The 17,152-nt window shown below is 45.4% G+C and overlaps 1 protein-coding gene across 1 annotated transcript in view; it reads right to left on the bottom strand.

Annotated features, from left to right (window-relative positions):
- The window catches only part of LOC114879233 (homeotic protein antennapedia-like), a 115,346-nt gene extending 98,453 nt beyond the window's left edge, over positions 1 to 16,893 (bottom strand). Inside the window, exon 1 of the mRNA XM_029193993.2 lies at positions 16,452 to 16,893. The gene's annotated coding sequence lies outside the window, so the exon portion shown is untranslated. The remainder of the gene's footprint in view (positions 1 to 16,451) is intronic.
- Positions 16,894 to 17,152: the final 259 nt, after the last annotated feature.

Below are 17,152 nucleotides of genomic sequence, written 5' to 3'. Positions count from 1 at the left end.
CCGGGGACCATTCGTCACCTCTATTGAACGTGTGTGCAAAATCTGGTAAACGTACACCCGACGTGGAATGACTTACAAGGAAACCATTCGAGGTATCCATATAATAATTCCTTTAAATTAACTAGAAGACATGTAGTTAACAGTGAAATAGGAAAGCCCATGAATTTTGTATTCGTTTCTCTTATTCGGGACAACATTGGTACAGTAAACAGCTGATAGGAATCGACAATCTTATTCCACATCGATCTTGTCGAAGTAGCTGGGGCAACCCCGTAGATTTATCTTTATCTCGAAACATTGCTTCCCAAATTTCGAACTCTCCTCGTCTTTTTCAATCTTATCTACCGTCCTACTTTTCATCCATTTCTATTCCACTGATATATATTTCTTGCTTCTTATCATTCTAATATACTGCAGTAAAGCCTGCCCATACGTTAGCACTGTAATTGTGTACAATTATCGTCGGATAGCATTAATATGGGCTGATAATGCAACTCATTAATTGAAAAGAGAAACGTAAGAAACGTTTCATTATATATCAATAGCAAGAAGGTAAGAACGCAAGCTCGACGAGGCGTATATCGGAGAAGTATCGCGAGAGATCGGTGGCTGGTCGAAGGACGAGGAGGATGAAGTAATCCTCGTTATGGAACCGGTATGCGTGTGCTCGCGGCTCCACATGCGCGAGATCCTCCACATGAATGCTTCGCTGCGTAATTTCTAAATACGTTGTTCCATAAATGGGGAAAGGAACGACAGGCGTATGCCGCGATATTATCGTACCGTTCCAATTAAGCTAGATTAATTGAGAATCTATACAAGCCATTGATCAACATCATTTAACGTTTCCTGTACCGAAACAATTCAACCATCTCAATGAACGAAATTCTTCGACAATCCAAATGAAGATGAAGAAAGAAACTGAAAGATGAAGAAGATATCCTGATGATTTTATAGTCAATGATCCCAAGTTACACAATGTAAGTGTAAAGTGAACGCATAATTAATTATGTTAATTAGAAGAGCAAATGTGGCAAAGTGTGAATCCGTCTCTTTATAAGTAAGAATATAGTAAATGACATGCTAATTAAATCAGATTCTGTTAATTGTATGGAGCATGATAATAAAAGATTTGCTAAGCGAATAATACGTAATTATTTCGGCGATGAAAGATTAGATAGTGTACTTAGGTGTACCTCACAGTGGTTAATATAGTGACTTCCGCTGGGAAGTACGATAGTAAAATTAGTTACCTAGGTTAACCTAATTATGCCAATGCGAATGCGTATTCAAGAAATGCTCGTTCTTCTTCCTTTTATCAATTACTTGAGTGAATTTAATTTATAGCTGCCCACTGGTGACCATCAAAGCAGTCAAGGATGTTAAATTCGTGAGAGAAATCGCGCGTTCTTCGAGTCGAGCTCAACGACCCGCCGAGCGTTTGTTGGTACAGGTTGACGGTGATATTTTATCAGCCGCGCGGCCGGCCAATATTCGTCTTCGCGTATCCTCAAGACGGCGTTGATATATCGTGTCTTTTCGTAGCGCGAATTCGAGACTTCGTGCGAGTAACCGAGCATCCGGCCGACTACGGAAGACGCTTGTGCCGCTACCGCGAACACGGAGCTAACTCATAAATAGCCTGCCATATTTCCTGCTATGAGCGGGGGCGAAAAAATATGACAATCTTCCCACGCGACAAGGGGCGCGATTTAATAAAGGATAATTATAACCGGACTCAAAACGGCGTGAAAATTTTCCCTGAATAAGGAGAGATCGATGCGTGATGAGAAGAGGAAGTACGGTATTGTCTCTCTATGTGGAACGAAATGAATCATTGAACATTTGGGCAGACATTAGAAGAGTTCTTCTTGTTAGAAAATAAACTAGCTCATAACTTAACCAATTAGCCTAACATGCAAGGAAATAAACACCATCGAAGCTGATACGCCGGCACCGTATTCCAATAAACTATAACGACCAAAGTTGCCGCTTGTAAAAGCACGATACCGTTACTCGGAGTGGCTCGGCTAGCGTTGGATCTGCGTGAAAAAATCACTCGCGGATGGAACGCTCGTATCCGGGATGCGGTGTGTGCTGCCTTATCAGTCGGCGGCTTTAGCTGCGTGAGATTCTCGCGAATGTGAAAAACGGCTCTCTAAGGCCGGTGTAAACGTTCCCCCAAAGGTAGCCTGGCATCGCTAAGCCTCGCTCCCTCACGCTCACGCTCAGACTCGTCGTATTCTTCGGCGTGCATGGAAGGGAAGGCGTGACAAGACTGCAAAGTAAAAGGAACCAGGCATAGAGTCACCCGCGCAAGAGGGTGACATGCTGCCGAGCCGGTTACGGGCCGACTCTGCTCACAGTTTCAACCGATCGTTCAGGCAGGTGAACATAACCTAACTGCTAACAGAAACCCGCCGCGGACCGTTTTGTGGTCGCGCGAGCGCACGCATACACTCGTTCAATTCTATCCGAAGGGATTCGCGATGCGTGTGTATTGTACACACGTGTGCCACACGCTCGCGAATAATCTCCGTTGCTGATACACCGCTGGTTCCGCGCGGGATGCGGTTAATATTCGTCCCTCGCTCGCTCCGCGGACAGGTGGACGCGTTTCGAATGTACCTCGCCTCATGGACGAGTTGTGCTACACACGCTAGCCTTGATTCCCTTTGCTCTGCTTATTGGACACACGTTGTTGGAAGAATGGTCTAGGAAAAAGGAGATGTAACCGGTCCGGTACACACTTGGACTGGGTGTTAGCGAGAATGATAACACACTGCCAGTTAAGGCAGGTGGATGCGGAGGTGTCTTCCAGATTGGTCAGGTTGTATGATGATGAAGAGAGGAAGATTTGTATACTTGTTGGAGATCGTATTAGAAAATGTTCCTTAGCAGAATCTTAAGACAAGTGTACTGACATCAGCCAAAAGAAAAACAGCGAATTCTATAAGAATTCACGGAAAAAATCACGGGCTACCGATCAGCCAGTTCCTCCTCCCTTGGCAAATGTGCCGAAGCAACTTGACGCCTGGCGCAAATTAAAACGCACCATGAATCATGAAAACAGTGTTTAATCTCCGGGTGGACGCGGCACGCGCGACATCATCTTACGGGGATTGGAATCGACGCGATGGCGCTCATGTCGCGAACTTTCTCGCTCGTTTCTTTTCCCGATGGAAATCCGCATGGACGAACGACGTCGTGGATCTTCGCGTAAGTAATGCAGCAGCCACGACCGACGTTCCACTCTCGCGACCTAGAAAATCCCTTTAGCTGGAACAAGCGGCGAAGACTTTCGTCATCCATTCTGATTTATGCCGCCTGGATTCTCACATGATCCCCGTGTCCCGATTGGCTATGGAACGGCCGCGATAGGCCAATGTGTCGGCAGATTACCGCGCGCGCCTCGTCGAGAATAACCGATACGCGAGAATTTAACCGTCGCGTGTCGCGTCCCGGATACTCGTGCGACCGCGTTAAATCACGGAGAAAAAAATCGAATGCAACCCAAGCCATTACGCGAGAGCCGGAGCCAGCTCGATGACGAGTAAGCTCGTCCCATGTTTTCCTTCTTCGACGAGCGAATGTTAAGCATATGGTTAAAACCGTCGATGGAATACGAATATTCTCGACGAATTAGATGCAACGAGACGTGCGTAACTGCGATTAGCAGCATTCGCACGCGCCACGAACGTTTAACCCTTTCACTGTGGCGTTCTGTGCATGATAATTTGCGAATCGATCGCAATTAGGAAAAATCTGCATTCTATCTACGAGAGTCAAATACCTTCCACGACTGATAGTTGATTCCCGAGGACGTACATTTACCTATGTCGTTAGCAGTGAAGATATCAATTAGTTTGGATGGAATTTGGACCAGGTAATTGAGTCAAGTGATTGAGAGTTTCTCAAGAAGATTTTTCGGATTAGCTACGTTCTGACCGCGTTGTTATCGCGTAACGAGGACACCGATGATCAAGATGCAGGAAACGGTGTCCTGTTCATAGCTGACCTTCTTCGAACTGGTTGTTGGCCAAACAGTAAAACGTCTTGCTCGTAATTATTCAGCCTGATGGACTTGGTTCACTTTTGTCGACCAGCCAGTAGGGTCGAGAGGGAAAATTAAAGGGACGTGAACGCGTGCGAGTAAATGAATATTAAAGTTAGCTCGAAGTCACGGTAAACGATAATGCAAGAACGAACCGTAATGAATTACAGGAACGGTAGACAGAACGCGGGGTACTACGGCCCACGAAGCGTAAAAATCGCACGCATCTTAAAACACCGGTATAATTGAATTAAATGGATAATAATTCATTTTACGCAGTGAGCAATGCATCGTAGTGCGTCTGCCTTAAGCGTAACGGTTGATGTTTAATTAATTCTTCGTGTGGTAGCTCAATCTATCAATATTTTTCATGATATTATCGACCTATTTGGCTTAATCAGCCTGTGGTTTTGATTAAACATCATCCTCGTGGAAGAAGTTTGGGACTACACTCTGACATCGCAGGGGGGAAAACAATTTCGCAAGCGGAACTCTCGAACAGAGTAGCGAGAGAGTAGAAAGGTAGGTTATATAGGGAGCAGGTTCTCACGCGAGGCGAAACAGACAAACGGAGAGGGGAAGATGGCGGCCGCCAAAGTCGCGAACCGGTTGGTCTGTCTCTCTAGATTCTCCTAAGCTCGCACGTAGGGATGGGATCAAGTTCAATGTGTACTCGCAAATCTAAGTCAGTTCCGAAACTCAGCTTTCAGTTTACAAGATTCGAATTATTATTACTTTATGAACTGTTTACGAAGTAATCAATTTGAAGGAGTTAATATTGAACCTAACCCCTTGTGATCTTCCCAATAAACAGAGTTTCTCTTTTAATTCTTCGGCCATTGCTAAAAATCCTACCATTCTTTTTGAAATCACATTCAACATAAACAGGATTCATATTACTTATTATATAGTTAATCCCATCTCTACTCGCACGGCGTTCCAGTATCTGCGAGCCTAACTTACGGTACCGGGCCTCACTGACCGCGCTTCACCAGCCCACGTTGCTATGGTTTTCCCCTTACAGACCGTGACATTGAATAGCAAAGAGATTGGCAACGTTATTTCCTAAACAACGTAGACAACCATGTTTTTTCGAACGGTTTTACCAAGCTACCCATTCGGGGAATTCCCCTCAATCTCCTGCCTCTCAGCCGGCGCTCCACTTGGAAAGCGGTCTGTATCATTTCATCGTAAGGTGGATACCACGTGGGCCAGAATGCTCCTTTAGATTTTAGCGGATTCTCGATTAACATGAACATAGTTGGTCCACCAGTCCAGTTACTGAGGGGTTCTTAATCCAGGATCTAACCCTACTGATGTGCACCCACGCGGTAGCCAAAGCCAGCCGCAAAAGCCCGACGCTTTGAGCGTCGTAAGAACGAAAGTGCACGGGATGTAAGCACTGGACTAGAGAGGAAGAGAGTCCAATAGAAACGAGAGAAGAAAGAAAGAAGGAGAGATCAGTCTGTAAGCTCTCGGGATACTTACGGCGCGGCAGCAGTGGTCCCATTGTGCCGCAACGATACAAGTCCCCTCTACGTTTTCCGGCAAACTCTCCACCGTTCCCCGTTAGAGTCCCGGCGAGCTGACACAGTGCTGCTCACACGTATACAGATGCGGCGAGCAGCGCCATCGGAAAACCACCGTCCATCGAGGGAGCCACGAGTTAGAGAAGAAGTACGAAAACAAAGGCGAGAGGATTCGGGCCGAGTAGCGCGCGAAATCGGATGATAACGCATCGGCGCTAGACAAACGCCGGAGACCGTCTATGGTGATCGAGACAGCCGAGGCCGAGAGCCTTGTAGAGCGGCCATAATGCACTGCAGCGGCACAGAAAGGAATAGGTCAGCACAAGGCTTCAACCGGTGACCACTCCCCCTTGGTACCCCTCGCTCATCCACCGACCGATCACGCTCACTTTACACCTACACTCAGCTGCCTATCCCCACCTTTTCACTCCTTTCCTTCACCTGCGCCACCGGTTCGGCCCTTTTTTCGCCTATCATAAAACACGCACTTGGCTTCGTGATTATCAGTTACTTTAAAATCGAATTGTGAGAGAGGTGTCCCATCCAAGTGATATGCGGGCGGAATAGTCGAACCCAAAAGAGGACTTTTATGAAAGATTCAAACTTCAAACAGAACAACAGATCGTCGGTAGACTTAACAGTACGTACACCCACCTACTGCAGAAGAACGGTTCAACGTTTCTCGATCACAAGATCTCGTTGTCGCACAAAGTGAGTAATTCCTGATTAGTTCAGAATTCTCACTCCTATACATATATACCCCTTTACAATAATTACTCCGCTACCCGGTTACGTAGCAGTCGCGGAGTGACCATGATAAAAGGAGAAACTGGTTCGAGGACCACGCATGCGATAGAGCCGTTAACGATAAATCGAAATGCGCGGACTGGTGAAGGTGGAGGAGACTCCTCGGTGGTTCGGTACCTACGGGGGCTACACCTACACTCGCATGAATATACATGTGCGTAGTACACATATCGATATCTGTTTGCCGGACCAAGCCTGAAGAAGAATCTTCTTCTTCTTCTTCTTCTTCTTCTTCTTCTTCTTCTTCTCCTTCGCATCGCGTCATTCGGCCTTTATACGTGTATCCTACCCCCGTTTCACTCTCTCGTAGCCAGCTTAATTAAGCGTTTAAGAGATGAAACTGGTTCTCTTCTCTCCGTGATGCTCTTGCTTCTCGTTGTTCTTTCGCCGCACGCATATGCTTACGACACAGCTGTTCGCCTTCCTTCAGCCGCGTCCGACTTTTGAGCAGCGCCGATTGTCTTCGAAAATTAATTAAACGTTTCCACGTCTAGCCGTCCAACAATGGCTGTCTCCTTCTTTTCGAAAGAATTTCAAGCGTCCCGGCGAGTCAGGTTGACCAACGAACGTCAAAGTCACCTTCCTTTTCGAGGACTATCTTCGTTTCTTCTTCTTCGATCGCTGTGTACTGCTGTTACTGCTGCACTTGCCCTCCTGACGTGAAAGTGATTTATATCGAGATTATGCGACAAAACGATCGCGATAGTCTATTTGCCTGTTTGCTCGGCTCACGTCGGCCGGTACGGATATCAAGGGAATACCGTGATATCCGTTTCCAGCGAAACGCGTCGAATCAAAACACGTAACGGCATTCGAGAGCCGGTCGGTCGGTTCTATATGCCTCCTCCTTCTCTCTTTTGCGAAGTGTTCCCGTTGTTAAAGCACGGTTTACCGTAAATTCTGCAGATTTTATCAGGTCACGTCCAGCAGCACAGCTCGCGAAGGAATGTCGTTTTGTAACGCAACTATTGATACGTTTGAGCTAAGCGCGGCTGCTATCTGGCCTCAAAGGACAATCGGAATGTCTTGTCTTGCTGAGATACTCGTCAGAAATCGAATCATTTTTTCACGCGTCCAGTTCGTTATCGAAACTTTGAAAATTGAACATGTAATCTACCTGTTAATCGTGTACACGTCATTGCTGCTCGTACACTGGCACGCGTATTTTTTTGCATTTCTTAAATACGTTCAGCTATGTCACAAGCTGCGAGAGATTTGAGAGGATTCGCGACACGGCGCACACCGCAGCGCCTACTTGTAACCAAGCTTTTGTATCCGTTTACTATTTGAATACAGCGTTGCTAGGTACTCTTCGTAACGCCGTAAGCGTGCGTTGCTACTTATTTCAGTAAGGACGTTCTAACCTCTCGTTTTATTCGTTTACGAACCTTATTTCTTGGTACAGAGCCAGTGCACTGAGTATGCACCTGATCATTTTCATAAACACAGCACTTATCTCAGTGAACGAGTGGCAATTTTCAGATTTCGAAAATTATAGTGTAATGAGGCCTATTTTATCCAATTGTGACGTTGCTTAGTGATTGGCTGATCAAGGGTTAAAAGTGACACGAAAGTCCAGTTAGCACTTCAGTTATCTAAATCCCCAAACACTCAAAACAATGTAGTATTGCAACGAGGAACATTTTCACACAGAACTGGGTACGCAAAGCATCCTGTATATGCATAGAATATAATACACAGAACGAGGATACCATAATTAGAACCGGGTTAAGCGAATGCTAACCGCTATCCTCCTTATCGGAGGCTCCCTCATCGGATAAGCTGTTCCAGGGGATTCCCATAAACAGTAACACCTGCCAAGCGCATAGGAAACGTACCGGTGTGCACATCGTACATGCAACTGCAACCGCGCGCGAGCAACTAAACACTCCTTTAATTCTTATAAGTTAATTCCGTCGCTTCTTTGATGACGTTTTTCTCCTCGACCATGGCGCGTGTAATTTATTTGCTCCTAATGATGAAAAATGTTCCTTCTTCAGTGATTAAACGAGAGTATGTAAGAAGCTACAGTTTAATCATCATTACTGACTTCTATGACTCAATGAGCGTCAAGTGCGAAGCAATAAATTGTTCTTGCTATGATTTTCAAAACTTTCAGAGTCCACAAACAGTCCCAACGTATCAATTCTTTATCATTGCAAATCATAAATGTATTCAATCTAAAGTTTCAGCTCAATTTCTCAAAATTGATTGAATACATTAAAAAAACACTGAATGAAAAGAGAGGAAGAGACACAATAATTGGTTCCATTGTCTCGCGCATTCCAATCTTCCGCTCGACTATTTCACGATTCATAACACGTTCGGCTGGAATCGTGAGTAATAATTAACAAGATCGTCCAATCAAGCCCGAAAACAGTGGAGAAAAAACTCGTAGCGCGTACATTTTCCATGAAACGTCCTTGCAAACGGACGAACAGTGTTGGAAGTGGCGATGTTTATCGAGTAGTCTGTGGACGAACGAAGCGTCGAATAATTATTCGAGCGAATCGAGGCACAGGTGTTTCAGGCTTCTCATGTTAATCAGATGCCACGGGTATATCTTGTCCCAGTGCTCGACGAAAGCCAAGAAGAACGTATGCAAAACACACATTTCCACGATGCCAACTTGCGAGAGCGAGTTGTTCGAACAAGCCAGGAGAAAAATTTACAACCCAAGCCACGCGCATCTTTTCCATTCGCGTTCTTGCTGATCCGTCTACGTGGACGCTATCAATGGAACAATTATAATTAGACGCGAGCAATTCCGTTGTGCAATCGGACTTTTAAAACAACCGACGATCGGAGCAACCTCGAGCAGGAACAACACCTCACCCTGATATCTTGCACTAGCGCACCTTATACAGCTCGCTAACGAACCGCTAATTATTAATGTCTAACAAATTGTTTTGTTTACATCTTGGCAATTTATCGGCTACCTGAAGGCACGCGAGCCACGCTTTAATTGCACCGGTTTTGATCGTTCGAGATCTTATCAACGGATGCTATGCTCACTCGACTGATATTTCGGAATTTCAAGCGTTGCTTCTGCAAAGGGCATACAAACACACTAGATTTTATTAATCGTCGTAACTGTACATATGCGATTCTTCCTTTCGTCGGTTATGCTCTGCTTGCCGTCGTATCAATTCGCGCCATCATTCATAATCATATGAATTTCCAGAGAATGTGCAGAAACCAACGTTAGAATTGCGTAACATTTTTTTATCAAATCTGTCTTATTTATACCCATAGGATATACTGGCAAAGTTTAACCAGGAACCAGAATCCTGTATTAAAAAAAAAAAGAAGAGCTTTGAACAAAAAAGGACGAAGAGACAGAAGGATAGAGCGTGAAGCAAGTCGTACGGTGAGGCGGGCTATTAAGAATCTTTCGTGTAGTTAAGAATCGTCGGCGACACCTTGAGTATATTCCTCAGTGTACGGATGTAATCTCTGTGTGCCATCGCGACAAGGCAGCTTAAACTAGGCACCGTGTAGCCGATGTCCGGTGCCTCGCGTACGGTGTTCGTTCCCTCTCTCGTTCTCCCCTTTTCGTTTCGCTCGCCTATAAGGGAGTGACATCATCAGCCACCTATGTCCACCTCGCGCCCATCCGGCAGTCCGGGCACGTACTTTCGGACAAAACGAGCATTAAAACAAAAATATTGTCCGTCCGGAGTTGAACTTATAAATCAACGACGCCCAACAACGGAATCGCCGGTTCTTCGTTGTTGCCCGTCCATTATCGTTCCGTCGTTCTTCTGGCCCGTCTCCTCTCGACCGACGGACTTTTCATATATATCCCAGCCTTCTCTCGTCTCCTCCTCCATTTAACGTTGAATTTATAAATAATGGCTAACGAACGAGCGAGCCGATCGTTGTCATAATTCAACTTACAAATGAGCCAGAGGTTTCTTCGTGTGTCTTATCCGTTCCGAAGTGGAATTCATTAATCGATCACAGCCTCGCGATATGCTCTCCTCTTAGGGGTTTTCGCGGGCTCTGCCTTTTGCTCCTCCTTTGTCCGTTTCGTTTTACTCTTCTTGTCGTGGCCGTATTCTTCACTGGCCACCAGGACTCCGTAAATCATCGACGCGAGACGCACTTAATCGTTTTAGCGTAAACGTCGTCCGTTTCGATGGCTCAACGTAATTTATGATTTACGGCGAACTGGGGCGCTCGAACGCTCCGTGTATTTCAAGCTTTCCCGACTAATCCTCGGGGACAGATCGTGCGCTGAATTATCAGTTTCGTCCGACGGTTCGTCAGATTCGAGAGATAGGGTTGCTTCTTTTCAACGCTAGTTTGCATCGATCCAGACGATTACAGATGACTCTCGAGATTTTTGTTACATCCGAGAAGCGACGATACGTATATGGAATAGAATTATTGACTTTTTTATTGTAGTTTCAGTCGGTCTAAGCGGTTCAAGAAGACCCAAGACGTTTGAGAGACAATACATGAGGTTCGTACCTTTCAACGGTAACTCCCGGTAATCCAGTCGGCACGGAAAGATACTGAACACGTTGGAATTCGTACATTCGCAAAAGTCAAAATCGTGACCATTTAAAAAACGCGAGCGTCCTGGGAACAAGCTGGCAGCCAGCTTCTGGAAACGATGAAACCAATGACCTTCAGGCGCGAAAAAGGTTCAACCGTTGTACCGTTACATCTCCGTACAACTGGCTAGTTTTAGACATTTTGACTTGTTTCTTTCTCTATTTTTTTTTTCTTTTTATGGACGGTCGAATTTATGGGTACAACCGTGGTTAAGGTCGTTTTCAAGCATTAACTTCCCAGGTAGAGAACAAGGTGTACAGGTGACGCAATTGCGCTTGACCTTGCTCTAAAAACATTTTCACACCCTCGGTCAACCCCCGCTGGTTTATCCTTGTGACCCACCCCACCCTCACTATCTCGACCGAGCGCTTTTGCTCGGCCGCAAAGGAATCCATTGTACTTTCAAACGAAGCGATTTAAATATTTTTTGCTATGGTTAAGGTCACTCTTAGGCGACACGGTTTTAGGTTGATCCGTGAAGAATGCACCGTTGCGATTTCAAGGTGGAACGAAACATTGGCCGGGAATGTTTTCACTGTAAAAAATCACCGGGCTGCAACCCTCGTTTTTACCAATGCCGGCTACGAATTGCAAAGCTTCGAACACGTAGGTTTTATCAGTGGAATTTGTGGCTTCTGATTTAAAATTTATCCATGTGATTCGTTGTGAAACGTCATTCTCAAAACTTTCAGCGTCATTTCATGGACACCCACGATGGCCCGTGCCGCTAAAACGGTTGTAAAGCGCCGCGAACGGAAGGAATAATTCTACGGTAATTGCAACGGCGATTCGACGAGATTTCGCGGGAACGGAACAGGAGGTGTTCAATATATTAGCGATTTCGCGCGAACGCAATAGAGGAGCCGATCGAATGAATTAATTTGCAACGGAGATCAGCAACAATTTGCTCGTACCAGGGAAAAATATCGTAGGATACCGGTTCGGCCGAGGAGTTGAAAACTGCTTCGAAAATTAATAGTCGCCCATTAATTCGAAATACCTACTCCACTGCGTGATACATTCGCAGTTGAACAACCCGATCATTAATTTACTTACTTTATGCAACGGTCTGGCGAGCTCGACGGGCATATTTCTTACGCGAAATTATATCAACTCGACCGGCCGACCGGCCTGCCCCGAGAGAGCCTGGAAACAGCTTGTCGCCCAAGTATTTTCGCGTTGCATTCATCGGCGCCACCGCCAAAATATTCGAAAGCGTATTTAGCAAGCATAATAAATTCGTGGTATCGTCGACGCGACAGAAGAGAATGATCGCCCGCTTCTGTGTAGCAATTTTCTGTTTTTTCGTAGGCAAGGAACATAACCAAACTCTGGTGGCGGCGATGAATCGCGCGTGAAACGGTCCGACGGACAGTAATATGGTCATACGATATACTTTTTCACAAATTTTCAATTTTCAAGATTAATCATATATTTCGAATTACGTTGATACTTGTTTAATATCTTAACTGACATGTCACCCATATTCAAGTTAAGTTATGTTACATCAGTAAATTGTTGTTAGATCAGAATTTTACCGGTCTTAGTACGGCAGCTGAAGTGTTAACATCGAAGCTGTCAAATGAGGCATCAAATACTTATATTTTTTATCTCATACGTATAATTTCTGCATACTAAATGTGACACTTAAGGAAATAGTTACCGCTATATTTTTGCCGACGGCAGCCATAGCTCGTCAGCAAAACTGATGCACTCATTCAAGAGAATAAATTCTCTTATAGGTAGAATTATTTTTGGAGAAAATGTTAGTACAAATCTCCATAATTTCAAAATTTTGTTTTACAAATTTATAATTTCTTTTGTTTCATCTCTAGTGAAAAAATAAACTTTCCAATTTACGTTTTACTTTCCATCACAGCACTCTACAACTTTTAACTTCACTGTCATGTGAAATTTATCAACTAGTAAATTATTAATCAACAATTTAAAAAGAAAATTAAATTCCAAATTAGTTTAATGGATTCGCGCCCAATTTGTAAGTAAATGCAGTTTATAGCGGGAAATTCAATTGACCGCTGATGATTATAAAGTTTACACCTTGGTTCGATAATTAAGAGCATGTGGAAGAGGCGCCATTTGGTGGTGCGCAAAGTGATATAACATATATCCGAGTTTGAATAATCGAATTCAATAGAAATACGCGATTCCTCTGCGCCCGACTGGAAGATTGGACGAATTTATGCGAGCAATGCGCGGCCGGCTCTCCCGCGTCCATTTAAAAATACTATCTAGCCGGCCATTTGTCAGGCTTAACTGTGTCTTGAAACCGTTACTTTTTATTGAATAACGTATAACACCTGCGAAAACACTTAATTCACGTTCAGCGATATATATCGTGGCTAGGGTATTAAATTCGCGGAAATTTAGGAAGATAGGACCGCAAGCGGAAAGCAAAAAGTCTGCAGTAACGCGTAGCTGGAATGATCGCGCTTAAAATGACCAAAAAAACAACCAACGCCCGTCCGTTTGTCGCGTTTTAGCGAACAAGAAGAACAAGAATCGAGACTCGCCAATGAAAATCAACGTACAGTGGCTCTAGTATTTATTCTCGCAACACGAACGCCTGTTTATGTAAAAGAATGATAATTACCATTTTAAAATAATTAATTATTGAAGTTAAATCTAACAGATAAAATTCATATAGTTTATCCAAGTTGACTACAAATAGTACTGGTATACGTGCGACATTTGCACTTCGAGAACCTCAAAAATGGTAAGTTCGAGGAGGATGAAAGACGACTTTCGTCGACCTACCCACGGAATCTCTGCTACTTCGAGTACTCGCGCGTAATATCTCGGTTGAAGTTGATTCAAGAGGTCGCCAAGTTTTCCGTCATTCCACGCCTGGTTTGTTAAGTTTTGGACATTGCTTATCTCGCGACCGCGACCACTCCAGGGGGTACCACCTGGAAAAGCAGAGAAAAGGAAGAGATGCGCACGTGCGTGCGTTTATATACGAACAGAAGGGGACTGGTTGAAACATAAATGGAAGCTGAAGCGTGAAACAAGGGTAGGAGGACGGTTGGATGTTCGAAAATGGAGGAAGCCGAGTTGAGTCGGTAAGGTGTTGCAGAATCGAGAGGCAGCAGGGTTGGAGAAGCCTAGGACAGGGAGGCACAAGAGGTATCGGGTGACGTCGCGACGCCCCGGGCTCTCCAAGCAAGTTCTCGAAAGTGTCGGCTAAACTGATATGAGAAATGGTCGTTTCGTGCTGGCCGTAGGGGATGAAGGAACCTGGCTGTATCTATATATGAACGTTAGGAAACGTTCAGCCACCTCGTGCGTTTCCAACATCCCCTCAATGTTCGATACGATATTCGCGACAATACAGGCCCAACGACTCGGTTGCCGTCTTACGCCTCCGTGAACGCACCGAATTTATCGTGAGATTCGATCGTGGAACGTATATAATATCGTCTAAAGTACTTGAGAACGAAGGGTTCGAAAGAATGCTCGATAAATGATGGATACGGTTACGTGTCGTTTGATATTATGGAATTTGTCAAACGAAGATGATACAAATAATTTTCGCCCCAATATTAAATATCCCATTTTCCAAAAAAGGAGGGACATCGAGCCTTCTTTCCTTGTACCCTTCAATGCTGTCTGCGACGTTCAGTCAGTTTAGACGACGACAGCACCATATTTTACGGGAGAACCGTCGAATCGCACCGTTGGGACACAGCCCCATCTAGGGAGGGGAAAAAGTATCGCGTCGTCGCTTTGACAAACTAATTATGCCCGGGTGCCATGAGGGGGGCCAGCGGGCGTTGCAATCGCCTAGCACGCTTGCAACTGGGCGTATGTATTTTAACAGGGTCGGTGAATTAATTCGGAACTGTAGTTTAATCCAGTTCCAAGTACTGGCGTAGTTGCTATTTCTACGGGATGAAACAACGCGACACGATTATTCCATGAATAAACGTGAAAGTCGAAAGAGGACTGGAGAATACTCACGGCAACGTGAAATATTAGTGGTCAACCGAGGGCATTTGATTACAGATGAAATTTCAGGATAAGGCTGTTGAACGAAGCTGAGAAGAACAGTTACGACCCAACAATTCCTGTCATTCCTCGCCTCCCTCGCCCTTAAGACGGGCTGAAGGGGTTCCCAAGAGTTCGAGCAGGAAGAAGAAAGTCCAAAGAGGGATGGTTGGAGGGAAAGGGGGGCAAAGGAACGCTTATCACTGGCTGCAGCCGCACCGACCGTCGGATCCTTATTTATGGTCCCCGTCAGGCGTCGGTGCGGTACACACTACCTATTTTACCCCCAGGCCTCGCGATACCAAACTCACTTTATTTTCGGCCAGGTTCTTTCCCTGTTTTTCCCGGGATAAATCAGAGGTTGCCCGTAAAACTTGATTGATTCGAGGGGGACCATATCGCGTCTACAGATAAAAACCCTAAGATACACCATAACCTAATTCTCTGGGTTACAAGTCAAGAAGACTTTCACGATTTCGAAGAACCAGACACGCCAGGTGTTAGGATTAAGGAGAAGAGAGATGAAATTAAATACAATTAGGGATTAATCACAGCCAAGACAAGTGGAGCAGTTATTAACTTAAACTCGGTGATTATTTAGCATTTGGCACGAGTTCGCGGATTCCTTGGCGGACAACAGACGTCTAGTAATATTTATCGCGGGATGTTATTATGCCTCGGTGAGATACAAGCGTATCACGTCCAAGTGGTTATAGTTCTTCATTAACGCCGGCCGTAAAACACCGGTTTGACAGAACGAGATACAAGGAAAATTGATGCACGCTACCCCGACCGAGATTAATACCGTAATTGATATCTATACGCTTACGTGCAACCGTATACGCGCCGGGGGAAAAAGAAATATCGTTGCGTTTATCGAAAATCGCAGAGACTGCCACTTCATGGCATACGTTCACGCGAAACCACGTGCACGCATTTATTCTTTCTCGCCGGGCCTCGTGTCCCGGAGCAAACGACCATACGCGTCTCTACGCACAAGAAAACGCATCGCGGCGCGTATTATCCAGTTTTTAAGTGCGTTGATTATTTCCTTCAAGCACTGTTTTACCAAATTGGTAAACGCAAACGAATTTGCTTCGCAACGTTTAAAAACTTAATGAGACTAATTTGCAGCTTCCCTCACATTTTAATTACTTGTTTATGGCAAGCACTTACTAAAACTAGATACACTAAACCCTCTACAACACTAATTTTTCATATCAAAATGGACCCCATCAACGAACTAGACAGTCCATCATGGGGCACGATTCTCACAGCCGTAATTCTTTCAACGACATCTTCAATCATTTGAGCATGTGCACTAGAAAGCAACATTTTGGCGGGAGAGAATTTTTTCAAACGTCAACGAAGATACGTTCGTCGAATCGCTAAGACACGTTGACCGGTCACGTGTTTGACGCTTAGGAATAAGATTGTAACAACAGGGAGCCGCGATTTATAGTGCAAAAATGAAAGCACATAATCGGACTCACCCTTTAATGCGGCTGGCCGGAGGATTCAGCGGAAGCAGAGTGCAGTTTGCGGAAGGGTAGTCCGCGTTCGTTTCCTGTAGCTCATGATAACGGTCGATCAGGCCTGGATCGGTTGTTGCATCTGGACGTGTCGATCGGTGCTCCAAAAGGTTGACGTGGCCGATCGAGGGAGATCGTTCGGCACGCGCGGGAAGCTACAATTTCCCGATCGCGATACCCGGTTGTCCTGTTGGTTCGCGAGGACAAAAAGGACAACACGATCGAGAGGAGACCGCGTGGATAACGGAAAATCGGCGGCTCTTTGGAACGGAACGGAACGGATTTCGAGCCGCGTTGAAGTCGAAGGCTCTGATCCACCTCCTCGCGTGTATCGCGGAAGGCTCGGCTTCGACGTCGGACGCTCGCTCGCTCGGGTGACGCTCTCTCGCGGGCCAAAGCAAACTTGTCGGATGGCAATACGTGAGTTAAATGTTCACCGCGGATGGTTTACGGCCCGATAGTCCCCACCTCGTACCGCCACGCGGCGCTGCCTTCGTTCTCTCTCTCTCTTCATGCCTCTGCCTTGCTCTTTCGCCATTTCGTCTCACTCCGATCGTCTACACAACTCCGTTGGTTCTCTCTCTCTCTCCCTGCCACGCGTTCTCGCTTTCCTGCTCGCCCGGCATTTTCTCGTCGTTTATCTCTCTCGGTTTCACGAAACC

The sequence above is a fragment of the Osmia bicornis genome, chromosome 2 (genome assembly GCF_907164935.1).
Source record: "Osmia bicornis bicornis chromosome 2, iOsmBic2.1, whole genome shotgun sequence".
Taxonomy (NCBI): domain Eukaryota; kingdom Metazoa; phylum Arthropoda; class Insecta; order Hymenoptera; family Megachilidae; genus Osmia; species Osmia bicornis.
The sequence above is the reverse complement of the archived record's forward strand: the minus strand, read 5'-3'. Positions and strand labels throughout refer to the sequence as shown.